The 26,480-nt window shown below is 40.8% G+C and overlaps 1 protein-coding gene and 1 long non-coding RNA gene across 8 annotated transcripts in view; both read left to right on the top strand.

Annotated features, from left to right (window-relative positions):
- The window catches only part of lrp8 (low density lipoprotein receptor-related protein 8, apolipoprotein e receptor), a 167,927-nt gene that overhangs the window by 1,522 nt on the left and 139,925 nt on the right, over nucleotides 1–26,480 (top strand). The window lies entirely within an intron of this gene.
- The window catches only part of LOC120733360, a 62,088-nt gene continuing 35,611 nt past the window's right edge, over nucleotides 4–26,480 (top strand). The window contains exon 1 of the long non-coding RNA XR_005695808.1: nucleotides 4–17,654. This is a non-coding gene — a long non-coding RNA (uncharacterized LOC120733360). The remainder of the gene's footprint in view (nucleotides 17,655–26,480) is intronic.

Genomic DNA, 26,480 nt, shown 5'->3' with positions numbered 1-26,480 from the left:
GTAGCCCGTACAGAGTCTTTTGTGTTGGCTGACTAAACACAATGATTCCTTTGCTCGCTGCTTCCTGGAGTTTGAACCTGCCGTGACATATAGTTGCGTTCCTGCTTCCATAGGAGCAGGCGCCTTTGGATGAACTCTGGATTTTCAGTGGCAGGCTTCAGTGTCTAAATACTGCAGTCTGGAGTGCATGTCTTGTTTTTTTCCAGAACAAGACATGCACATGAATGGATAATGGTGGATGCTGTAGATAACCGATTAAATTCCAAATATAACTTTGGAATGAATGAAGTTATACTAAGAGTTGGCTCCTAATCATTTTGCTTGGGGCCCCTCTGGAATCTCCCATTCAGTTGTTCTACACAATAGAGCGCAGAAACTGTTGATCCTGGATCAAAGTCACATGGCCACAGGAATTTTTTTTACTAAGCAAACCTCTGACATGAGCAGATTTTCTTTTTTCAAAAGATGATTTCTTTTTTTAATTTTTCTCTGGCTGTGTGGAGATAATGTCAGTCTGGTTATCAGTTCTCAGCGTTTTACAGTCTCATAATTCATCTAGCATGGTTTCACAGATGGAGTCCTATGTGAAAGGGAGCGATAGCATTTCAGGGTTATGTTACATGACATCTAAATGCTGAGTAATGCCGGCTCTTCTGAAGTACTCGGGCTCTTTGATGGAGCTAACCACTAATTTTCTGCTTTTCTGGCCTTCGGTTATTGTATTAGTGTTATGTTAGGGAAGGGGAATGGGGGCTGGTAGCTTATGCTTCTGAACTGGATCCTATCAGGAAATTGCACTGACAACCAACTTTACTAATCATCGCTTATGAATTTGTCATGGTACTAATTGCTCGAATGGTTCCATTAGCGGACAATTGATTCTTCACTGATGGCAGGGACCAGCACACCGAGCGCATGACTCCGTCCTCTGGCACGCCGGTTGCTGCTGATTGTCTCGAGAGTTTCATGCAGGAATGCCGTGACATTTACAGGCGCGTGTCGCTGACTGCGGAGACTGATTGGGATTATTGGACATTTAGTGGGCAATACTCGACGGTAGCTGAATTGGATTTTAATGAGCTCCGCTTCAGTCTAACAGGTTGGGTTTACTTTTTAATTGAGTATGGGTTGGGTTTTGTTTTTGTTTGTTTTTTTTAAAAAGCATTAGAATGGTACTTAAGCCACAAGGTGACAGAATGACCTTTCAACTGAGCTGCTCTGTCTGCACCAGAAATGTGCTCCTGTAAGCTTCAGATGTGGGTTTGATTTCCTCCTGGGCTCCCTGTCACTCTCTTGATCTGTTCTCCTGCTCAGACTCTACCTTTTATCTACTTTTTCAAGCCCCTCTCACTGTGCCTTATATACTCTTCATCCCTTGCTTGCGCTCTCCCTTCCTAACAGCTTTGTGCTCTATTCTTTGAGAGCTTCAGCCCTCAGCTTGTGCTGGAAGTGATTTTTTTTTTTTTTTTTTTTTTTTTTTTTAAATAAAAAGCCACTCACTTCTCGCACCCCCCCAAGTCTCTTGTGGCCACTTTGGCAGTGTGAATGCCCCATCCCACCCAAAAAAAAAAGAAAAGAAAAAAGGTTATGCCCGCCCAGCTTAACGCCCACAAAAAGCATCAGCTGACAGGTTGGAGATAAATCCAACAGTGTGACTCTGGCTGCCGGAGTGATGCTCGGTGGCTGGCAACGCACCAGCCCTTCGAACAGATGCCAGCACTGCCACTGCTGCCTCCCCACCCAGCATGAGCCCTATGGAGAGAGGGAGGTGGTGGTTGAAGGGGAGGAGGAGGGGCAGATATGATTGGGAGGAACAGGATGCTGTAGGGCAGCTATGATAAGGAAAATAGAAGCAAGTAATTTTGTAGAGTGGGGGGCAGCATGGAGAAGGTCTACAGCACAATTGTGGGAAGAATAAACCCAGCGAAGCCAAATAATAAACTTTTCTGTCCCTTGTGATGGTGGGATAGGCTAAACAGGGTACAGGCATCTTTTAACACACTTTTATTCACAAAGAACCCTTTTAGTGCTCTTTGGTAATTTAACATGATTTCTTTTATGGCAAATTAGCCAAAGAATACAAAAAAATGATACTGTGTAAAATTGTGTGGACATGGGCCTAGTTATTCTCAGTTTCCCTGCATGAGATTTAAACAGTTTATTATGGAGAACTTATCCCAAACATCAATGTTTCCTCGAGCTTGGAGGGTTATTGGCTAAGTCGATTGCATAATTTGGTTTCTGAACAAATTGGAAGCAGGAATTACTTAAATTTCATGTGTGCAACACTGAAGGAGGACACTGCATGAAAACCTACATGCGAACATGCGTTTGTCACATAGAGTTTAGGCAGTAGTTTGTATGCAAATAAACCAGACACCATTCTTTTACACATGCCAAGGCCAGATATGACTGTCTGAGCATGTACTCCATTATCTGTATCCATCAGACGGTAGCCACATTATCCACACTCACCCATAGACCGGTGTCCCACAGCAGGGATTACCCCTATAGTATCCTCCTCCTAGCAGCTTATTAGAATAAGTCTTGGTAGATTGGGTTGTCTTTTGTGTCCGTCTCCCCGTTCTTTCATTCTCTCTTTTCCTTCCTCCTCCTGCTCCTCTCCTCCCCTCTCCTCTCCTTCATTCTCAACATGCCTCTTGGTAGATTCTGCTCTTGTTGCCCTGGGAGACGGGTAAAGTGGTGATGGAGGTGGTGGTGGTAGTTGGATTTTGTGCACGCGCTTTCTTTGTAGGGAACAGAACACTGCTGCACATGTGTGTGCATCAACTCTGCATCTCTGCTTGGCTCTGTGTGACCTATATTTCAGCTGTGGAACATACAGAAAAAAGCCCTTATCGTTTTAACAGCGGATTTAAGTGGATTTAATCACGTCTAATCCCAAGTGCTACTGTACAGTCATTCCACATCAGGACTCTGTTAGATTTCAATTGTTCTTCCTCTTTTGCATTACTGTAGATTCCTCTCTTCCAAACTGTCTTAATCACGTGGCACAGTTACTTTGAAGTTAAGCAATTGTGCCTAATATTAAAAGTTCACAGGTTTAAGGATTGACGATATTAATATTAGTACGTTTCTAATCAGCCACAAAATCAAGATTAGAACTTCTGAGAGTTACTTGTATGTGGATGGTACTATGAGATGCAGCACTGCAACAGGTTCGTACTACAGAGGTCGCTCAACTGGGGTGGCTGCAGCTCAGGAAGTAGAGCAGGTCATTTACTAAGGTTGTAAGTTTGGTGATTTGATTTGATTAGCCTATGTGCCAAACTATCCTTGGGCAAGATACTGAACCCCAAGTTCCTCTCCAATACCATCAGAGCATAAATGTGTGTGAATGTTAGGTAGGAAGCTCTGGGGTAGAAAAAAGTGCTTTTGTTATTGGGGGAATGTTGTATAAATTGCTTTGAGTGCTCAACTAAAGTAGAAAAGATGTGCTTTGACAGACATTAGAACAGGTTTTGGGTTTTAGTCCCAGTAAACTGTGTAGGAGATCAACCTCACTAACTTCTGATGCACACAAAGTCATTTTGTTCAGGAAGCAGGCCCAAAATATGACAGAAGCCACTCACATCAGAAAAGAAACCCCTAGTAGGCGTCCAATAGGGAAACAGTCCAAGCATTTAAAAACCCTCCTTTGCCTGGTTTTTCTAGAGTGGAAGTCACCCCCTCAGTCATTATTTTGGTATATCCACAGATATTCATTGTGCCATTTATAAATGTTTTCTTGCACTAATGGATCCCTGTATCATCACACTCACGCTGCTTCTGTACTTCACTTTTGGGACTTTGCATTCATACATTTGGATTCATAGTTTAAAGCTTGTGGCTAACCTGCTTAAACCCATGTGAACCCAAAAAATATTTATTTGACTAAAGGATGTGGTTTCATGTTCTTAGTAAGTTCAGAGTTTCAGTGACTGTTCATTGGAGGAAATGTCTGCTGATCAACTAAAAAAACGGCAAGTTTTGAGAAGTGATACGGGTATGACTTATTCAACATCAAGCGATATGCAGGGGCGTACTCACTGCTGATCTGAAAGCATTTTCTGCAGCCTTTACTAATGATTCACACGCTGCTGGAACACGTTCAGCCAGAGGATAGGCACTTATTCAAAATCGTAAACCACCAATGAACTCAGAGGACCTAATGTTTCAGAACATTTACAAGCAGGGGCTGGAAGACAGAAGACATAAGGATGGAGGTAAAAAAAAATAGGTGTGTGTGTGTGTGTGTGTGTGTGTGTGTGTGTGTGTGTGTGTGTGTGTGTGTGTGTGTGTGTGTGTGTGTGTGTGTGTGTGTGTGTGTGTGTGTGTGTGTGTCACAGCAAGACAATGAGTTTGAGCAGGTCAGAGAAGGGGAGCGTCTCCTCTGTGGTCTCAAAACAGCTTCCCATAGCGGAGACATCACAACACATTTCACGCTGCTTCTGTGGGTGTGTGTGGAATCAGCCTCTCTCTGTCTCACACACACAAACAGGCACACACACTCAGACACACATGACACTGTAATAAGAGACTGCAGAGAAACGCTTCAGGCATAAAAGGCATTGTACTGATAGGCTCACCAAAACACATTTGGTCACCTGCTGACCCAAACACACACATGAACGCACACACATGGCTTTCTCTCACAGCTGGGGTCAGACTTTTAATGGGAATATGAGTTTGCAGGGACCAGTAGCTTAATACATTACACACACACACACACACACACACACACACACACACACAGACACACACACAGACACACACACACACACAGACTCTGCACTTGTCTAGGTTAAAACAGCAGAAATCCACAGATCTGATATCAGGGTTAACGCCACCACTGAACATGTTTCTAGTCCAGCTTCTTAGCAGGTCAACCACCCACAACCACACATGGGGTGTGAGTGACACGTCACGTCATCATTTAGTTTCCTGTGCTGGCACCGAGGACCTATAGCTGTGTGTGCATACGATTATGGAGTGTTGCACTAATCTTTAGAAAAGGAACCCCACTGCTGTGCGGTGTGACTATTGAGGCCCTGTGGAGCTCTCTAATTTTGTGTTTGTGAAACGGATAAGTATTGCATACTGAAGAAAAAGCTTGTCAGTAAAAAGATAAGGCTGTCCTTTAGAAACTGTTTATTTTTTGCTTTTATTGCAATTTGAGTCTCATGTATTTTTATTTTATTATAAAGTTGCACATTACTCCCTTTGTATTCTGCACTCAGACACCATGTATATGACTGTAATTTTTAACTGCCACTACAGACTGTTGGATGTCAGCTGCAGATTAATGTCTTCAAATTCTATCAGTCTTGAAGCTAAACAGTGAGAATCTGTGAAGCTGCATTTCACAGTGATGGCAGTTCTGTGTAGCAGTTTTTTAGAAGAAATGTATGAAATGTATTGATTGCCAGCATTTGTATCAATGAAAAAGGTAATTTATTCAGATCTAAAGTAAAGCAGTGTCATTATCCACTATTGATATGAAAAACTGTCCCTATCTTGCTTTTTTTTTTAAACACATTAAAGGTTAAGAATTCTGCCTGGCTAATCCTAATACAAAAAAATTTCTGTTAAGATTATAAATATGAAACTTAATCAGATGGACAGTTTCTCCCATGCAGCTTTGCTCACCTGACAGATGACAACCCCCAGAATTTGCCAGGGCGCCACCTTTGTCAGAGCCTGTATCATGTTCTACACGATAACAGTACCTGGTGTGTTGAATAGGTGTTGGGTGCAGTGGTGCAAAACAGCAGCAGGGTAATTTTAGCTGGGGTCAGTGCTGGCCTGAGGCGCTAACTCTGCCTTCTCTTTCTTTCGCTCTGCCTGTGTGTCCATCTGTTGGTCCGCTCATTTTTGGACATATTTTACACCTCGCTGCCTCCATCGTTTCCTGCACGTTAGGCCTCCGAGTGTATGAAATAATGACTTTGTATTGACATGAAGGAGTGTGAAATGTAGCCTACAAACACGCTTAAAAGAAGTGTGTGTGTGTGTGTGTGTGTGTGTGTGTGTGTGTGTGTGTGTGTGTGTGTGTGTGTGTGTAATAAATTGAGACTTTACTGTCTGTCTGCAGTACTTACAGTCCTATTAGTTAGTGTTGTTATTATTAGTGTGAGACTACACCTTCATCGTTAGCTTTAGGAACTGATACCAGTCACACATGGCTGATCCCTGTGCTTAGTATAAGGTATTTACATATTTTGGAAATCCAAAATTGGTTCCTGCTCCTCTGCAAAGTGACTCTCTTGCAGTAGTTTGTGAGTTCTGGTGGTATCATTACACTTATTTCATTGTGTTTACACTCTCCCTCTCCCTTGTGTCTGTTTTGTCAGAATTAGCTTGTGCCATTTCCGAAAGATTACCTGTTTTTGTTTGCCCGCTCGGCTGCAAAGTCACATATTGTTCAAAGTCAAACCCCGATAACACTACAATCCTAATTCCCCACCGCTTGTGTGTGTGCGTGCTTATATTTAGCTATGCATTGACTGTGTTGTAGTTATTATTGCCCCCACCCCCCAACCTAGCCATGTCTGACAGGGTATCATGACATTAATCCCCAACTCAGATTAAGCGAATATCTTCATGTGCTTCCAGTTTATTATTTACATTTCCTGTAATCCTGTTTTTCACCGTGTGCTCTCTTGCCTTGTATATGCAGTCAGGATAAGGCATATGCAATGACAACTAAGAATGCTGATGAATAAAACATGGCCGCTAATACCAGTCTGCTCAGCTGACACCAAGATAGGGCACTTAAGTGCAGCATGTCAAAAGTTTTCATCATAAGTTTTTACACAGGATTTAAGTAGTGGGGGGAAGAACTCTAACAATGCTCCTACTTTAATTTCTGACTTATGCTTCACGAGTACTTGTCAATGCTCTGTTGTTTAGCCCATTCATGCTGTTGGCAAAAGGATGGTAAATGTTGTTTATATGCTAAAAATTAGCCTTTTTAGCTTATGCATATTTAATATTTCATGTGTAACTCCATCTATGTGGATATAAGCAAGATGTTATCATGAAATTCAAATGATAGAATGCTTTTACAAGATGTAATTGATTCATAAATGCTAAAATTTGGTTGCTAGGCAAAATAATGACATTGTAATATCTGATATAGATTAAAAACTCTTAGGGGCCTATGTTATACCTGTGCACAAAGTTTGGTCACCATACTCTTAATCGTCTAGGAAGAGTTGAGCGGACAAAGAGGTAAACGCACAGACAGACGATATTTCGTGTTTGGATTTTGCTCCATTGTGATGTGTGTGGGGGTTTTTTTTTTTTTTTTTTTTTTTTTTTTTGTCATCTGAGAAACTCGAGTTTCTGGCCCAGCACCTGCTGTAAGAAAGCAGATGGGTAAAGCCTTTGAAGATGTCGGGGGTAAAAAAAGGCAAAACTCTCAAAGCCTCTGGTAAACCAACTTTACATCTCAGCATCATTAGCAAGAGGAAAACACCAACTGATACAGATGCTAAAATTCTTGAATAGCTGCACAAAGAAGTGTAAAAATGTTAGCTACTGTTTCCATGACACAAATTAAATTTTTATCCATGAAGTAGCTTGTGTTGAATCGAAATACCAAATCTACTGTATATGTATGTTTCATCCAGGATGTAATTCCTCCTGTTTCAAGGTTCTAAGTCTTGTGGATGGCAAAATAATTGCCATGAACATTGTGGATAATTGATCAGTTGTTTGAATTATTCGCAATGAATGGGGGAAAAAAACTATTAATCAGCTGGTTGGTGCTTGGTTTTCTACTTGTGCTTTTTGGGGGTTTCTCTTCTTTCTGTGTTTGTCATCTTCCCTCCATCTGTTTTGAATGAAGCTGTTCATGTAGATTACACACAAACTCATACACACAACGTATCTTCTTCACACACACACCTCGCCAGCTCTTAAGCCTGTGAAACGGGTCTTTTTACCTTGAGGGGATTTTGCTTGTCATGTGTCGCAGAATGATGGGGGTGAGGTGGTGGAGGGATAAGGCACTCTTTGATGATATACCCACTGCACAGTAATGCTGGTTATCAGGAGAAATTCTGTTGCAAAGCATAATCTTACATGCACGCAGAGGCTATGTTTTGGGGATACACACATTACTAATGTTTTACCTGCAGGATACTTCATTATCGCCTAGCGCTCACACTGTGTCAACATAAAGAGAGCGAGGGGAGATTAAAGGGTGAGGAAATGGGGAGGGAATCAACAGCAAGCACTGTGTTTTTTCTCTACTGATTAAGGAGAAAAAATGATTTATTTATTTTTTTAATTAAAGCACTTTTCTGATCTTCCGCTCAAAATCAGATTAAAAAGTACTTCCTATTGGAGTTACAATGTGGGGATTATTAGAAGTGTGTTTGAAGTAAAACATAAAAAGCGAGTGCGCTGTAGTTGCTAGAGCAACATCAGGATACTCATGGGATGTATTGACATGCGGACTGTCCTTGGCTTTTTGGATTGTTCGCTGCTTTGCAAAGATTGTGACTTGTTGTTAAAAGATGCTGTTTTCAATGGAGGAGCCAAATCTTAAAGCAGATTGTAGTTTGGATCAGGTTTCCCTTTTTATTTGATTTCTTTCCCGCCATCAATGAAGTGTTTTAAGCAGTGACAGTTCTTTCTCTTGCTTCTTTTGCCGTGTCCCCTCCACCCCCACGTCCTATTGTGCATCATTGAAAATAATTCCTGAATGTTTGGAAGCAGGGTGATGCCTTCTGAATGGGCCCTGAGAGGCCCTCTGTCTCTCACACACACATTTTCACCCAAACTGTCCAATGCATTTAGTCCCAGGAACGTTGTTCAGGGTACTCAAAGGTTCCTTTTAGATGTTTGTCTGTGTTTAAACTGCAGAATGTATGCTAATGTAAATTTGTACATTTATGTATGTAGGGGGAAAACATTTTTCTTTATTAGAACTTTTTGGATAGTTCAGTGGAACTTCATTTACATCCTGGTTCCTGTTAGAATAATATTACCTGAAGTGCTTTAATACTGTGCCTTTATAATAATCCTCATATTAATCAAAATGCCATATAATCATATAGTGTAGTATTAAGTGGACACAGCCCTTGAATAATAAAGGCCTTATAATAGGTGTCCTTCAGTTGTAGACACTCTCCCACATTTGCCTGCAGAACAGTAGATAACAGGGAACCATCTTCTAGTGGAAACTTACTGAATTGCTGTTGTTTAGACTAGAATAGGGTGCCCGTCACCATTTGGACAACTGCGGCAACGTGTCATGCAGGACTCATCTCCCTTCCAGAAGTAATTGTGTAAGAGAATAAAGTGTGAAATGGTCTACTGAGCAGTCTTGTCTTTCACTGGATGTGAAGTGTTGATATGTAACATTCCTCCACATGTTCAGAGATCCTGGGAAAAGCAAGACTAATATACACTTCCTATTGGATAGAGTAACAGTGGATGTGTTATTGTCGTCTGCCTGCCTAACGGCATGGAGACCCAACATTCTGAATACGTGGATTTTCAAATTGATATCATTGGTGCATCTACTAAAAATCTCAGATGAGTTTAAATCTGGTAATCTTGACCTCAAAGTCAAGGTCAGAAGTGAAGTTTTTTGAAAATGTTGAAAACACGCTAAACACCCTAAGATTTAGAAATTTAAGCCATAAGTGTATCTATTTATATATTTAAAAAAAAAAAAAAGAGAGGAAAAACATAATAAAACAAGTTGTTCGACTAACTTGGCGTTGCCGACAGGAAAGTTGCAGAGTGCCCTGCAGTGGACAAGCTATATAATGTTGAGAATGGTCAAGTTTACCATCACGTTATGTTATTATGTTAGCATAACCGTGTTGACATGGTTGAAGGGTGTTTCTCCTGTATCTTATTTACTTTATCAACTGTTATAAATGCTAAAACTGATAAGACTGCAAATGGCTAATATTGGTCAGGCTCTCTAGGCTCCATACTAACCATATAAATCACTAAAAACAGTGTGCATTGAGAACCGTGTGTGGTTTAGAGTGGACCGTATGGTGCCTGCAGCATCTGCAGTGTTATTTTATATATCTGCTTTTCCAAACAGCTCTTCTTGTTCCCTTTAGCTTTTTGAAATCAGTGTCTGCATTTACATAAGCATGTGTTTATGTATATTTTCCAGGATGGCATTAAAAGTGAGTCCAGAAGCCTTTTTGCTTGTCAGCTCCTCTTGTTGTTGTTGTGGTTGTGGTTGACAATTTTTGTTTGATTTGGACAGGTCTCTGAGGTTTAGCATAATTAAACGAAGCAGAAACATGATCAGCCAAAACATTTTTCAGGGATTTGTGGGAGGAAAACTGAAATTCCAGTTACTCACATACACATACCCATCGAATTAACAGATGAAAATAGCCATAGCAGCATGACAGACCTGCATGTAGCGTATGCAAAAATCTGATCTGTACCTGTAGTCTCTCTGGTGTACACACTCATGTACACGCACAGTTTTGCATGAAGAGACTGAATACCATGAACTTGTATAAAATACAAAGTAACCTGCTTTGCACAAGAGCGATTTTGCCTTTGTTTGGTTTTAGATTTTTAAATGTTGCTTGATGCCATCTATGTGGCCCCGGCTTGCTAATGTTGTGCTTTCGCTTGGAATATTGAATCTTACCTGACCCGTGGGTTTTAATTCTTTTGATGTGAGACATTTCTTTTTATGTTGTTGCATCACTTCAGAAAACATTTACTTCGGGGAGTTTAAACGCCATTACCGATGAGCAGCTCACATTTATCTGCAAGCTTCTTCTCTGCTGTGTTCTGTCATTGCGTATGCCCTCCACTTCGTCACGTTATATGTGGCATCACAATTTCAACACTTCCATCTCGTCTTCCTATTGCTGCCTGTATTCAGAACTTTTCCCCCCCCCCTCATTTTCTGTGAGGCTTATCCAACACCCCACAGCTTCTAGGCCCTTAATGCTGAATCCATACATCTGTTTTTAGTGTATTTTCTCAAATCATAGAACTGTGGGAACACACAATACTTTTTAGTTGGAACGTAAAGATTATGCGGTAGTATGATTAGCTGTTCTCGGAGAGGATTAATAGTGAAGCCCTGGCCGTCACACCATAAATGCCGAGTCTGTTTAGCAAGAAATGCTTGGGGAGGAGGAGGGGGGGCTCCCCAACTGCCATGGCCCATCTGCAAGTTTTCATGCCTTGTTGCCCATGAATTTACACTTTGCAGTGCCTGCTGCGCTCAGGTGCAACCACCACTAAATCCCACAGCCATATTTAAGAAGCCAACATTTAATCCCCACAAGTAAACATCCAAAAGAAGTCTTCCAAGCTAAATTCCCAGTTCCTTCTTAAAGTAAAAGGCCAGGGGAAGATTGGAGGCTGGAAGTACGAAGTGTTCAAAGTACTTTTCAGCAGACTTAGAAAGAAAAACCTGACACTCCGATTCCCAAAGCCAAAAAATAAAGCATTTTGAGCATGGAAACCTTACTTTCTTTTTACTGTTATAGTTTTAATGTTTTGGGGTTTTTGTTTTTGTTTTTATATTTGCCTTCCCAGCTTTGGAAACTGTTCCAGACAATAAATTATTAAAACTCAGAGTAAAATCTAATTAAAAAACAAACAAAGCAAAAAATAAAGCCTTTTATTTATAAAGTCTGAGTTGCAAACCCAAATTTCCAGAACAAATGTGTATATTGGAAAGATATCTTCTGGAAATATTGTCATCACATAACAACACATGTGCAAAGCAGACCTTCTATAACACACACACATGCATCTATCTCACTCAGCATGGAGTGACCCAGTTGTGACAGACCACAGGCAGTAGTTAAACATAATTGGCCCGCAGTGTTGTTACAGTGATGTTTTTTTTTTTTTCCCTCCATGTAATGGTTTTATTCCACCTCTTTAGGCCCAGACAAGACCACTTGGTCCCGTTTCTTGTGTGTTGATGTGTTCATAAGTGATCATAGAGGTTAATTAAACCCTGACACTCTTTGGATGAAACACCTTTTGATGTGTACCTGTACTTTGTAGTTTGAATTTAACCTTCATTGCACTATTGAATGATGGACACTGCTGGTTAGCCAGCAGTTATATGTGTAGAGTATGTAGTATTATTAACATAATCCTAGACTGTTAACCAGATTTTGTTGGTAAAGGCTGTATAGTTGATGGGCATTCAAAGCTGGGCACTTGTTTGTTACTACTGAGGCTTCTTGGACATCTGTTTCTCTCACCTGGAAGATCCTGCGATAAATGGAAGTAACAAATTATTGCGTCAGCATCCATATTCTGCTGTGGTAAGTTAAATGAAATTAATGCCCCTTTTGAAGTCGTTCAAAAGCAATTTTATTTTTTTTTTTTTTTTTCAGCATCTACTTACTTTCTATCGAGCATCACTCCTGTCTTTGGACTTAAGTGTGCGGGAGTTCAAATCTCATGGTAATCGCTGAATAATCAGCCATATATTGCCATTTCCCTTTCAGTTGTGCGAGTCATGGAGTGATATAAAGAGACAGTCTCAAGTTGCCGTCTATAATTAAGACTGCTTCACAGCTTCCCTGATTAATTCTATTCATTCCTGTCCTCTGCTTAAAGTCTGCGATATTGAAATGTCTTATTGAGATATTAAAATTGCCCAGACATCATTTACTTCAACGTGCATTTATTAGACGCCACGGTTTTTTGGCTTTTTAAGAGACATTGGGCCTCATTCACTAATTAAGTGCATTCAAACTTTTCTTACTTCTTAATAATTTGTTGATGTGGCACATTTGTTGTGTTTGTTAGTCAAACAGGCACGAAGCGCTATTTGCTATTGGAATTGCACAGTGCCACCATTTCTCCACATAGCTAATATTGTTATTAGACAAACATCCATAAGTGGGATGTTCACAAGTAATGAGGCTGAAAGTGGTAAAAGATGTGCCTTTGCACTTTCTTAGACAGCTGGCTCTTTGTTCTTGCATTGACGCGGTTCTACATTTGTTTACAAATTTCAGATCACAGATTCATTCAGAAAGCGTTGCGAGGAGTGGTCCGAGCAAGGATTTGTTTGCAAAGTACATTTCTTGCGCGAGTGTATTTGTGCATGTGGGCGTGTCTGTTTTCTAAACTTCAAAGAGCAACGGCATGCTTTCAGCTCAACACGCTCGAGATGGTTCGATCAATTTCTAATCGAACCGTTCACACCTTGCACCTGATAAAGAGTCCAGAGGGAAGACTGACAGCTTGCACGCACATTATTTCCTATACATTGAAGAAGTGTTTAAAAGAAGTATAATAGTAGGACACATCAATATGTTTGTAGATCATTGATGGTCTTACTAGTGTATATGTGCAATCAAACAAAGAGCATTTTTATGGTTTCAATTCAAGTGGTACACTGCATTTATCATCAAATACGTTATGATTTCAGATGCCTTCTTAATGTTGCTTTTCTGAAAACAAAATACAATCTTTAAATTGAAAGATAAAATACTAACAGTAAGCAGAAAAGCCAGTGAGCTATAGTGGTGCCCAGGGCGTTCATATTTTGGTTGAAAATATACTTAAATGATCGATTCATAATCAAAATCATTGTCAAAGTATTCTGTTAAGTTATGTTGTGTATGTGTGTTTTTATATGTGAGCAATTTGTCATCATTTAGCAGAGGAAAAACTAAAAGTTGCCCAAAATATTTGGCATAATTGGATGTGTCATACAATAAAATGATCTCAGGTCAGTAACCAAAATTGCAACATGCATTTATCAGTAATTTGACTGAATCAGATGTGGGCTGTTGTAGTCACTATGGTACATCTACAGCTAGAGGTTTAAATAATGGGTGAGATCTAAAATATGTCAATGCTGAAAGCAGTGGTCACAAATCACATTGTGTGTGTGTGCGCAAGGTGTGTGTTTTATAATGAAAGTTTAACTCTGTGTGGTTGACCTTAATTTATCATATTAGTACCATGTCTCTAGAGTCTATGGAGATGTGTTTAAAGTTAGCAACTCGCGGCTAATTGATTTCAGTGAATGGCATGTTTATACTTCAGTTAGTGAATTACACCAAAAGGCAAATGTATGCATGTTTTTGTGTGTGTGTGTCTGTGTCTGTGTCTGAGAGAGAGCAGCAATCTGTAAAGTCTGTTTTTTAATGAGATCAATGCTTTCCTTCCCACATCCCCAGATGGTCAGAGTGCTAGAAGGTGTGTGTACGTATGTGCGTGTCAGAGTGTGTGGGTGAAAAGGGAAGGGGCTGCAGGGACCTTGGGCAGATAAATCTTTAATCATGTGCTTGCTCTCATGTTTGATTTAATTGGTCCCTTAAATCCATAAAAGGATCGAGGCATAATAGTTTACTAGCAAGTTGTCTGTGTGTGTGCATGTTTGTTTGTGTGTGTTTTGGTGCTTAAAGTAGCACTAGAGATATGATTATATTTAAAAACAAACCAACCAAAAATATCTCAGAGACACTGTTTTTAAAAACACAGTTATAACATGTCTTTATTCTCATGCCTTGGTCATGTTTAATCTAGTGACTGAAGACTGAACATACTTGGAGGTTATAGATTTACTTATGTAACTAAGCTATTTGCTTGCTCTGAATTATTGCATTATTTTTCATATGAGTCAATTTAATGTAAGTCTGCTCAGCTAACATAATCTCAGGATGGGGATGAGACGAGTTTGTAGTATTTCCAGAGTATTTAAATTTGTTTAATAAAATATTCATATTTGGTGTTTGTGCATAGGCACAATATCACAAGCAAAATATTGCGATACTCTGCTGTATCAACTTTTTCCCTCCGACCCCTAGTAACATAAAGGAGAGCTAATTTAAACCTGTTCATGTTTGCATTGACTTTGCACAGACTATATGCACCTGTATGTAGCTGCTTTTGGAAAAAGAGAGATACAAGACTTTCCTCAAGAAGTCTCTCCCTCACTCTCTTTCCTTTTCCTCAGTTTTAAACCCTTCACTGTTTTCTCCCTCTGTCCCTGATGCAAGCCTTTTAATCAACAGGAAGAGCTGTGCAGAGGGGGGTAAAGCTGTTCATGTGTGCAAGTGCTGTGATTGCGTTGTTTCTTTTGGGGCAAGGAAAGAGACAAACAGATGTCTGTATAGGTTTGACTAAATGTGCGCGTGTGTGTGTGCGCGGTTGTCTGTATGTATGTGCATGTGTGGTTTATCTTGTTTTCTGCAACATATTCAACCACTTTCCTTAAAATCCTTTAAATGTTTGTGCAATGATATAAATAAATACACTGAGTGATTAAACTGATAAAAGGGGCTCCTTGCCTTTCTCAGTAATCACAATCTAGGTGTTTGTGTCTGTTTCTCACGATCCATCTTTCTATGCAGTGTGGGAGGAAAGAAAAAAGAAAAAATAGATGTATGAATTGCAGCCAAGCTTGCTTCTTAAGTTTTAATTTTCCAGCACAGATGTTCACGCTCACCACAAGGGAGTCAGCAGGAGGAGCTGCAAGGGAATTTTAAAGAAGCGTGAAATGGCATTTTGAGAGCTTCATGCTTCTGATATTTGACTATTTTGAACCAAATGAACGAAGGAGGCCGTTCTCCTTTGGACAACCATCGGTCGTCTGTGAAAACTTCTATCACTACAGTTTTTGCAGCAAGCAGTGTGTGACATTTGCATGCAGCAAGCACTCTGTCCCATGTTATGTAGCTCTGAATTTACATACAATGGACATTTTTCACCCATTTTCATGGGAATTAATGTTTTTTGGTAAGCCACTTAAGACTTATGAATCATTTAAGTGTAAAAAAAAAAAAAAAATGCCGCTTACTCAAGGGAAAAGGATGAATTATGCCAAATTACATAAGTGGGCCTAATATCAGTGGCAGCAGGTCTCATGGAGTGATGAATCCAAATTTGACATTTTCACTTCCTTCCTACGTCAAGATGTATACAAAGGAGGTGAGGAGAGAGGTACAGCACTAAGTGTCTTCAGCCATCTGTAAAGCACGGTGGAGGCTGTGTCATGGTTTGGAGCAGACTTCAAACCAGTGGTGTTTGGGATCTTGGGAAAATTGAAGGAATCTTTCACACAGGAGAGTGGCGTCATCTGGAAATCACCTGACTGCCACCAGCTTCATTTTTCAGCAAAAGTTAATCTCTTCTAGGTTGGAGACCCACCTCCAGTAAAGTTTTCATTATTTTCATAACCTTGGTGGCAGAGGGAGTAATAAAAATGCTGTGCACACAGTGACAGTGTGTATATCTCTATGAGCCTTTTCATACCGTAGGATCCTTTGTAACTTTGCATTTCTGTGTGTGCGCGCCTGCTTCCTACTGTTAGTGTCACCGTGATGAAGAGACTATGGATTGGTGTGTCGGATAATGAGTCTCTCTCTCTGTGTGCGCCTGCATATGCTTCCGAAATGTCCTGGTGATGAAGAGTTTTGCACCTCCTGTGTGTGCGTTTGTGTGTCTATAATGGAGAGCACATTACAGAGTGTGTTCCCAGAGATGGTCATTAACTTTGAAGGATTGTAAAGCCAGTGACCCCAGCTGGAAATGGAGGAGCCTGACCATTCCCCGTTTCCCCCTACAGACCCCAGACTTCTCTACTAATTGATTAAGCCAAGCATCGATGGGGGCAGCAGATACACACGAGTACACTGCACAGAAAGACCAACACAAACGCAAAAACCCACAGCACGCTGATTTAGGAAGCTTTCCACAATGAGGCTTCAAGGTCAGAAAATAAAGATCTAATATATAAGCAGTGCACGCACGCACACACACACACACACACACACACACACACACACACACACACACACACACACACACACACACACACACACACACACACACACACACACACACACACACAGAGAGAGAGAGTTCAATTTGGCCTTCAGCATTCCTAGAAACAAAACTCTGCTGAAACACTTATATTGACAAACCGTCATCTTTCCCTCAGACTTGACAGTGAGATCAGCAACCAACTTCCTCCATGAGCAATGGTTGCATTTTGAAGTGAGCAAATTGTGTTTTGCAGTGGACAAAAACCATAAATTAACTGATTATTTTTTTCTCAGCTCCATAAGCAGAGCACATGCATGCAGGGCAGGGAACACCAGGAATAATAGTATAAAGATGTCCGGGACTCGTGGGGGTGACTTCGAGTCGAAGAAGGTAATCTGTTTTCTCCAAATTAGCCCAACTAACCGAGGAAGCGTGGTAATGAGAAAATGATTGTATTTTCTTTTGCTCTATGGCTAGGGAAGATCTGTCTGTCCCCATCCCTCTTTTTCTTTTCTTTTTTTTCAGGAGGGTTGATCTCTTAACTTAAAGTTTCAGGGATTCAACTGCAAGGCTTATCAGATCTGGTGTGCAGCAACATAAATTTTAAATGCAAATGGCTGATTTTAAGATTAACTACAGGCTTTGGGGGATGAGTGATGGGAGTGTGTACACGGTCTTCTGAAACGTTATTTACCAAATTATATTATGAAAACTATAAATGGGGGAAAAATGATCGTCTTTGGCCCAAGTTTGAATTTTACTGATGGATACTTCTGTAAAGTGCAGGAAAGTTCTTCTGTTAATTGCTTTCATTTGAATTGTGAAATAGAATTACTGACACACATGAACTTGTGCGAACAGGGTGGCTTGGAGGGAAGAGATCGTGTGTGTGTGTGTGTACACACACACACACGTGTGTGAGCGCACCTGCTGCTTTGGAAAAAGGATGGATCCAAGAAGCGGATGAACGCTGTTTCCATGGACTGACTCAGCTGTGTGTGTCTGCCTTTGTGTGCGTGCGTGTGTGCGTGTCTGTGCGTGTCTCTAGGCTCAAGGCTAAGGGAGTGGGAGAGCAGGCGAGGAACAGATCAATTTCCTTTTTATTGTGGCAGAGCGGAGACTTGAGATGCATGGCCTCCTGTGACCCAGATTCATTCCTCTTTTCTCCTCTGCTCCTCCTCACTGGCAAAGTGGCGTAACATCAGATGGAGGGAGAGACAGAAAAGGACAGATGAAAGAGAATGGGTGGAAGAGGAAGGCGAAGGAGACGGTGTTGGATCTTTGCTGATAATGGGGAAAAAAAAGAGTGAGAAGCAGAGAAGAATGGAAATACGAGGCTTATTGTGAGGGCATTTTATGAATTACACCTGAGTGCTCATGAGAGCCCTTTGTGCATATAAAGAATATATCAGGATGGAGAGTCTGAGATACTTCCATTCCTTTGTTTGTGTACTGTAAGTTGGACTAATTCCAAAGTGAGTGAAATATAGCTGAAGTTTGTTGTAAAGTGATGGAGACAGAACTGCATCACCCAGGAGAAAGGGTATTTAACAAACATGCTGCCGTTATGTAATATGCTAATTATAATTACAAACATCCTCTAGCTGCTTTGCTTCCTCCCTTGTTGCTTCTGAGAGTAGGCTGCAGGCACACATGCTCCAGGTACCAGCGCTCCACTACCTGCTATGGTACCTGTTGTTTATTCAGATCTTCTTTGTGATGTCATAAAGGGTTCTGGGGACAGAGTGAGATTTTCCAAGGTGTTTGGTTTTTTTTTTGTTTTTTTTTTTTTTGGGGGGGGGGTTGTTTCTTTGTTTTTTGTTTTTTTTTAACTCCAAGAAGGACACTTTGATTTGGCCTGCTGGGTGGTTTGCAGCAGGTGGAAAAAATAGTCATCAGCAATTTTATTTTTATTTTTATTTTTTACCGAAATTCCGACCTGCTTACTGGCCTTGAAATTGTCATTGTGACCAGATTAATGTGGTAAATGTTTAATATTTTATTTCTGTGGAACTAAATCTGTGGTCTGTATCCCTTGTGTAGAAGAACGCCTCCAGAGCCTGATGGTATTGACAGTTTGACAGGAAGTAAACATTATTGCTGCATCCTTTAGCCAAGCTGCAATGCTAGCTAGCTGTATTCTCCTTTCAGCTGGTCGATGTAGTTTTTCAGATGTATTTGTGTTTTTTTTCTTTGTGGGCTTTGAGTGCATAAGGTGATAGATTTACAGACAGTTTCTAAAACTTAACTCACAGCTGAACTCTTCCGATGGATTAAAAAAAAAAAGTTGTTTTTGGGCTCAACTGTCACAGTAATTGTGATAACACTATATGGCTACCTCACAGTTGCAGGCAGCATTTTTTTTATACATCAGACTTGGTTTGAGCAGCCACAGAGCAACATTTCTTCACTGACTTTCCGACAGTTGGACAAAGGCAAACTGCCTTCTAGCAGAAATGCAGAAACGTCACAGACGAGGGTGTCCGTTTGCCCTGTCCTTACCTTCTGGCTGCCATCTGTTTCCCTCCTTCGTGATTTACAATTCAATTTATAATTTACATGAATTGCTAATTCTGCAATTTATACGTCTGACAGTTGCATTGTTAGAAGCCTCATTTACCAAAGTATTTTACACAATATTAAAACCTAATTCTTGCACAGGCTTTTGGTCCAAAGCCTCGGCTCGCCTTAGCCTCATTTGGCTCACTTTGGTCCTCTAACACACTGACAGATCCCGCCAATGCACAGATCTTAAGTCTGTCCAGTTCAACAGAAGTTGTACACACAAACACACACATATAGCCCCCCCCCCCCCACCCCAGTCCAAAAATTCTTGGGAGGTGTGAAGGTTACTGCATCCAAAAGTGACTTACTGCTACTGTGAGTGGGGGGGGGGGCCATCTGTCACATGGAGAAGAAGTGCCATTTAAACACACAGAGCAACATGGACGTACACATGGTGTCATGCTGAGGTAAGGGAAATGGCTGACTATCCCCTGTGCGAGTGGGAGTGTGTATGCAGTGAAGCAATGCAAGGTCATAGCGTGTGGCGGAGCCTCCAGCTTTGTCTGAATGTAGGAAAAAGTAGCATAATGGCTGTCATCATATACAATATATAGAGGTGTATTTCAGTCTGCATATCTAAGCAGCTTCTCGTTTTTTTTGTGCACAAACCAAAAGGCCAGTGCACACCTTTGTGCAAGCAGATTGTATCTGCTCCTCGTTGGCCTTGTGGTTTGGCTGGAATTGTCTTGCACAGTGGACAATTTTTCACTGCGCACTAGGATTTGTCTTAAATGCATATACATCTTTAGGTTTGCCAATTAGGCTCCTCACATGTAACAAACTGTGTAAGCGGTGAGTGAGTACACTGCAAAAGATGGTAATCTCTTAAGATATTAAAATTACAAGCAACCCCAGTGCTCATTTCTGCACCATCCTCATACACGCACGCACGCACGCACGCACGCACGCACGCGCGCGCACACTAAAACTAGCAGACCATGTAGCTTATTATTAAATACCCAGTGACCTCCATCTAAACAGACCTAAATCTGAATTATAGTGCTGATTAGAAAACACTCATCCTTCACTGTGTGTATGTCACCTCATTAAATGAGGAGAGATCCCAGTCAGCTTCTCTTATTATCTCTGAAGCGTCATGCACGTGCTCCTGTGGAATATTGGGTAATGAAATGTCATGATACTCTGAGGCTGTGGTCAACCAAATTGTACCTACTCTTTAACCAACTTAGTGTTTTAAGCCTAAATGCACATTAAGAACCTAGTATTTGCAGGACGTTGAAGCACAGCAACCTTGTTATTTCACACTGAATTGATAGTATGATGAAGCACAGTTAATGAGCATGCATGTGCACGTATTCAAATGGCATCGTGGGGGATGATGATAAGGTCACTGGTCCTGAGCTATAATAAACAATTTCCATCATGATGTAATTTTTCGAGATGCATGCACTTGGACGCCTTTTTGGAAACATTAGGCCCAAATATATTGATGTCATGGGCTTTGTATGGCCAACCTTCCACATTGACCTACACCCTTGGACTTTCACTACAAAATTCACTGCACGACTTCACTGTTCATACGATATTATCAGTAAAAGGTTCAGAGGGTTTTAAATGAATTACTGGTGCTCTTGCTATTCTTGGTCTTTTTGATTTCCTCTAAATTGAGGGTAGAGTATCTGTTGTCCAATAAAAACCATATGAAACCACAAGAGATCTGTCTGTGTGCTTTTGCTAGCGGCTAATGAATGAAGGTAAAAACAGCACTCAAGTGCTGGCAGTCACAAGTGTTTAATTCTGTCTTTGAGTTTTATAAGTGTTTCTGACATGAAGACACGCACACACCTTTCTGTGTCTGTTAACGGTGTGAGGCTCACCACTGAGTCACCCTCTTCACCGACACCTTCACATTTTTGCAATTCATGCTCACCCACCAGTTATCATCACCCATCTGCCTTCCTCTCCTACGCCTTGCAGCTTGTTATGGCTCAAGTTGGCAGCGGGTAGACACTCATTCGAGCTGTGCTGGTGCTACATGTGGGCAGAGTTCAGGCCTGCAGGTCATTAAATGGTGACAGTGTCCGTCATGCTCTTCACAAGAGGGATATATTGACTCCAGTACTTCACACTTGATTTTTATAGCAGTCAAAGAGTAGTTGGCACTGTGAAAACACAATTTAAAAAAAAAAACAAATCGACTGCAACTTTAAAACCATGGATACAGGAAGTGAATTACTTTTATTTTCTTGTTACACTGCAATGTACTGTTGAAAAATTCTGTGTCCTGGCACTCATGCGGATGTTGCCTGGTTATAGCCATGACACAACGCCTGGGGCAGTGACCTGGCCTCCAAATTCCCCCAACCACAATCAGTTTTCTGCAGGATGCACTAAAAGGAGCCAACTCCTCAAGACCCCACCCCAAAACCCACAGGACCCAAAGAATCACAATCCTGGTGGGTGGTTGTGCTGTCAGCTGACTTTGGGAAGACTTGTGTTCAAGAAGGCTATATCAGCTTTATAACACCTTGGTACTTTTGCATCTTATTTCTTTCACAATAACAAATACAGATAGATTCTTGAGGGTTGGCTGCACAATATGGAGTATTCCTGTTTGCCTAACTGTGTCCCACATTGAGGCAGGACTCCCTGTGTGACTGCCCTGCTCGTCCTCCCCGCGTTATCTCCCCTCCGTTTCTCCCTTTCTTCCTCTTCCTCATCTGATTTGGTTTTCATTAAGTCTTAATCTACGTTGGGGCTCCAGCGTGTCACACAGTGCTCATTGTGTAGGATCGATGTGTCGCTCGTCTCCTTCCCGGTCGGACCCTTATCAGCCCAGACAAACCACAAGGCCCCTAATCAAGGCTGCCCTTCTTTCCATGCTAATTCAAAACCAGCTAGAGCCGATTGGAATTCGGCTCATTGTTTGCCATCCAACTCAATAAAGCACTTGCACCTCGGGGAGGAAAAGGTGTGTCGGGTAGCTTCACTCATATTGCTAACAAGACTTTACTTAAGATGACTCAGGGGAAAAAACTGTTTCTCCCAGTGTGATGAAATCTGATGGGCAGAAATTCAACAGTGAAAATGTCGAGGCGTACCCAGCAGGTGCCTAAGGTATCCTTGAGATGGTTTAACCAGTGTTTAAATATGATAACTGTTTGTGTGGGACTCTGAGTGTTAGCTAAGACATGCTTTGAGGTAGCACTTAGAAGAAAAAAGAAAAAAGAAAAGAGTTGTATGATTCATTCCTGCATTTTGTTAGTTTGTGGAAACTTTAAGCTCTTTGCACTAATCTGTATCCAGGTTCACAGATTTGTGTGGTTGGTATGAAATGTTGCCTTCAGTTGCAATTAGGAGTGCATTTCAAAGCTGATCGCTATTGAATATATTCAAGTGTTAAAAAAGCCTGGCTTTCTTAACACTTTTCTTAAGAGTTTCCTGAGATTTGTAATTAAGGAGAGCAAAGATGCCTTTTGATAATGATGTTGGAAATGTAACTAGTTCAGAAGATTAAAGCCAACCGTACTCAGTAGGGGCTTGAGGAGCATCTGAAAGAAAATCTAAAAATGGACAAATGAAGCCGATAACCAGCCCCCACCCACACCCACCTACCTGCATCTAAGCAACTGCTTAGCTGACACTGAAAACCTTCAGTGCTTTTAAACTGATTATTTTATTTAAGAAAAACAAGTTTGCCGCTCTCTTCTCTCAATAGGAACAAAAATCTATTTGACTTTTTGATAATGTTGCCAATTATTCATTAAAAAAATTAGTGTGACTAGATCATCGAATTATTTGTTATGAATAATTTACGTAATGACGAAGCACTTGAAGTGCCTCTTGTTTTTACGTGAATCAGCAGGAAGTACTCGTCATGTGTAGCTCTGGGTAACATAAATGCCTTGGTGTTACTTGAGGACGGATACAAAAGAAAATATCTATAGACTGGACAAGGTAATGGAGCATAGTCGATAGTAAGTGTATAGAGGTTATGGCAGCGTGAAGGGAGAACAAATCTGAACCTTTTGCAAATGAGGGTCATTTGAAAGGAATCTGAATTTCCAACCCCAGCTGTGGTTGTTCTTTGGTTGAATATTTGAATGTCATGTGCATGGTGTTTTTACTTGTCAAGCTTTTGCTGGTGAAGTTTGTTTTCAAATTCAAAAATCAATATATGACTTTCTTTTGGTCGGTTTTTTGTTTTTGTTTTTCCCAGATGCTTAAAGAGTTGTTGATATGCTTCCTTAGCCCACCCTAGCTCAAAAAAGATTTAATTTTAAACCTACACTTTATCATTTTCTGTTTCTTGAACATGATGGAGTAGCTGACAAATAAAGGGGCATATCCTGACATCCGAAAATCTTGAACCAAGTAATATTTATCCAAATGGCTTATACAATTAATGAGCAAATGTATTAAACTAACCATATGTTTCAGTGATAGACTGGTGTTGGGTATTTTTTGTGTTCACACATATTGTATATTGTGACAGAGTTACAGATTGACTCAGCGGTGCTTTGTGCAAGGTCTCAGCACGCAGCTTATGGAACCACTTAAATAGTAGTGAATTGAATGAGGCACAAAAGGCTGCGTGAGTCATTTTGCCCTGGACTCGTATCAAACGCGCATCAATCTGTCCATTAAAATTTATATGCACAACGTGTTTCCTGCACTGTGCAATAGGAGTACAGCACTGTGCAGCTCAGTCACTGACAAACAGCTGAACTTTTCAGTGTAGTAATAATAGCAGGCTTTACGATGAAGATTAATGGACATGTGTTGTGTTAATGATGATTGTTAATCTTCACCTCACCACCCCATCCGCGGCACATACACACGCGTTCTGGCTTTTCATTGATCCCCACTGTGTTTAATCACGGGGTATCATTCTGCAGAGATTAGGACACTCGCGCGCACTAATCGTGGGGTGTCAGATGGTCTACGTGGGGTCTCCTTCTCCATCTCTGTCACTCGCTGATCCTCGGATGTCAGTCAGTGATGATCTGTGAATGATTTTAGAAGAGATTAGATGGGAACTAGCAAAACCCTTTGAAGATAATGACGGTTATAAGAAGCTGTGTGGGGCGGAGGACCGGCTCCTTTCTGACAAATCTTTCAAGTTTAGTGTAGTGCTTTCAACGTGAGTATTAAAAGTGAGGTTGAATCTCAGTGCTTTATGTCCTTTATGTTCCTTTGCACTTCCTCTGCTCCTGGTATCACATCCATTTCTTGCTCTGTAACTTTTGATTATGCCCCGCAACAAGTTAATCCACTCTCCCCTCCAATTATACCGTCTGACTTTACCGCTCAGCAAGTTTTTGTCCTGTAACCTGAAGGTCAGAAAAATCAGCACTGTTTTTCCACCCTTCTTTAACTGCTTAATTGCAGTAGTTGATAATTTATGATGCTTCCTTTTATAGGTGCCCCTACAGGGCTCAGCAGAAAGGTTAGACATGCCTCAGAGAGTGAGCTCCTCAGCGTGCTATCCCAGGAAACTGTGGTGTGATGATGGATTTTAAAACTGAACTGTGCATATATTTCTTTGTGTGTATTATTTCAACAATAATGGAAAGGAGAAATAGAACATCAGCAGTCTTAAGTCCTTTACAGATTTAACGCTGTGACTATTTCGTGGTTTAAAACTATTTTTTGGACTTGCCTATTCCTAACACAGTCGATTAATTTGATCTAAATAAACAGATCTGACCAATCAGACCACAGCATTTGTTCACAGGGGCACAAATAGCGCAATACGCGCGCCAGTACTGAATACACAAGTAGTAAAAATGAAACTGTATATACCTCAGACACACAGCTAAATGCTGTTCTGGGTCAGTCATGTCTCTGAAAGGATTTCCCTGCCTCCTCAGATGTGGTCCCAACTCTACCGGCAGGAGCTCAACTTGCCCTGCTGACAATCCTGACATATGTACGAAAGCGGCCACGATACAGCTTCAACTCCTGGATCAGATCAAGAAAGTCTCCCTGCTGCTGCTGCCGTCTCGTGAAACTTTTTGATAAACCCAGAATCTTTTGTTTCTTCCTTTTCTTGTTTAGAAACATCAGCTCATGATTGCCTGATGTCGACTACATTTTTTTGTGGCAGTGCATGTTTTTAAAAGACAACCTCTTTGCAAAATGGCAACGCTTTCAGCGTGTCTGTATACGTTACACGATGCGTTTCCATCCAAAAACATCAGAATTTCATGTTTTATTGCAGCGCGCTCAGTGTATAATGGCCTCTACAACCTTCTGCTGTACAAATAGATGTCAGATGATTTTTTTTTTTTTTTTCCAAGTTCATCCTTTGAGCATACATATCTTTCATCTTGCATTATCTGCATGCCTTTGTATTATTATTTTTATAGAAATATTATTGGTGAATCTTCCATCTAATAGCAATTATGCAATGAACTGCTGAACACAGGCTTGACTGTGGCCAACGCTTTTTTTCTCCTACTCTTTGCTATATAATTTATACACCAGGACTCCTTTTAATGCTGATTCCTGTGAAACTGCCGTCCTCCACAAAAGGATGGGGTCACTTGAGAACAGGCTGCACTGAATTGCTAAAATATAATATATAAACATGTTTTAATATCTTTTTTGTAAGTTTTGTCAATAACATTTTGCTTAGATTTGTGCGACTAAAATTGAATCCCATGAATCTTCTTTCAAATCTTACACCTGCATGGTCTCTAGTGCTGACTCCTGCAGAACCAGCTTGTTTTCCTCCTCTGCTGTTCAGTGGAGGTGATCAGTCAAGGTCATAGTGTGAGCTCCTATACTTCTCCTGCATGGATAAACACCCAAGCCCTCTGTGTTTGGCTCATATTTGTCCCCAGCCTCTTGAAAATCCAATTATTCTTATCCTTGATGAATGGATGGAGGATTCAGGGCCTGGGGATCCACCCCACATTCAAATTTAGTAACTTAATAACTCCACATCCATGCATAACACTTCTCTCATTCCAAAGAACGGCACCACCGAAACATAAATATTGTTCAATTTCGCTGTGCCTTATTGCAACATTTTAATGAATAGACGTATGCGCTAATCAGATATTTTTCATTATATAGGAAGCTGTCAAAAGTCGCTCTCTGGATGTTTTTCCTTTGCCCTTGCTCCCCTTTTCATATTAAAAAGCTGTTGTGCTCCAGTGAAACCAAATGGCCAGTTTTTATAAACC

This window comes from Simochromis diagramma, unplaced genomic scaffold (assembly GCF_900408965.1).
Source record: "Simochromis diagramma unplaced genomic scaffold, fSimDia1.1 OVJJ01000284.1, whole genome shotgun sequence".
NCBI lineage: Eukaryota > Metazoa > Chordata > Actinopteri > Cichliformes > Cichlidae > Simochromis > Simochromis diagramma.
The sequence above is the reverse complement of the archived record's forward strand: the minus strand, read 5'-3'. Positions and strand labels throughout refer to the sequence as shown.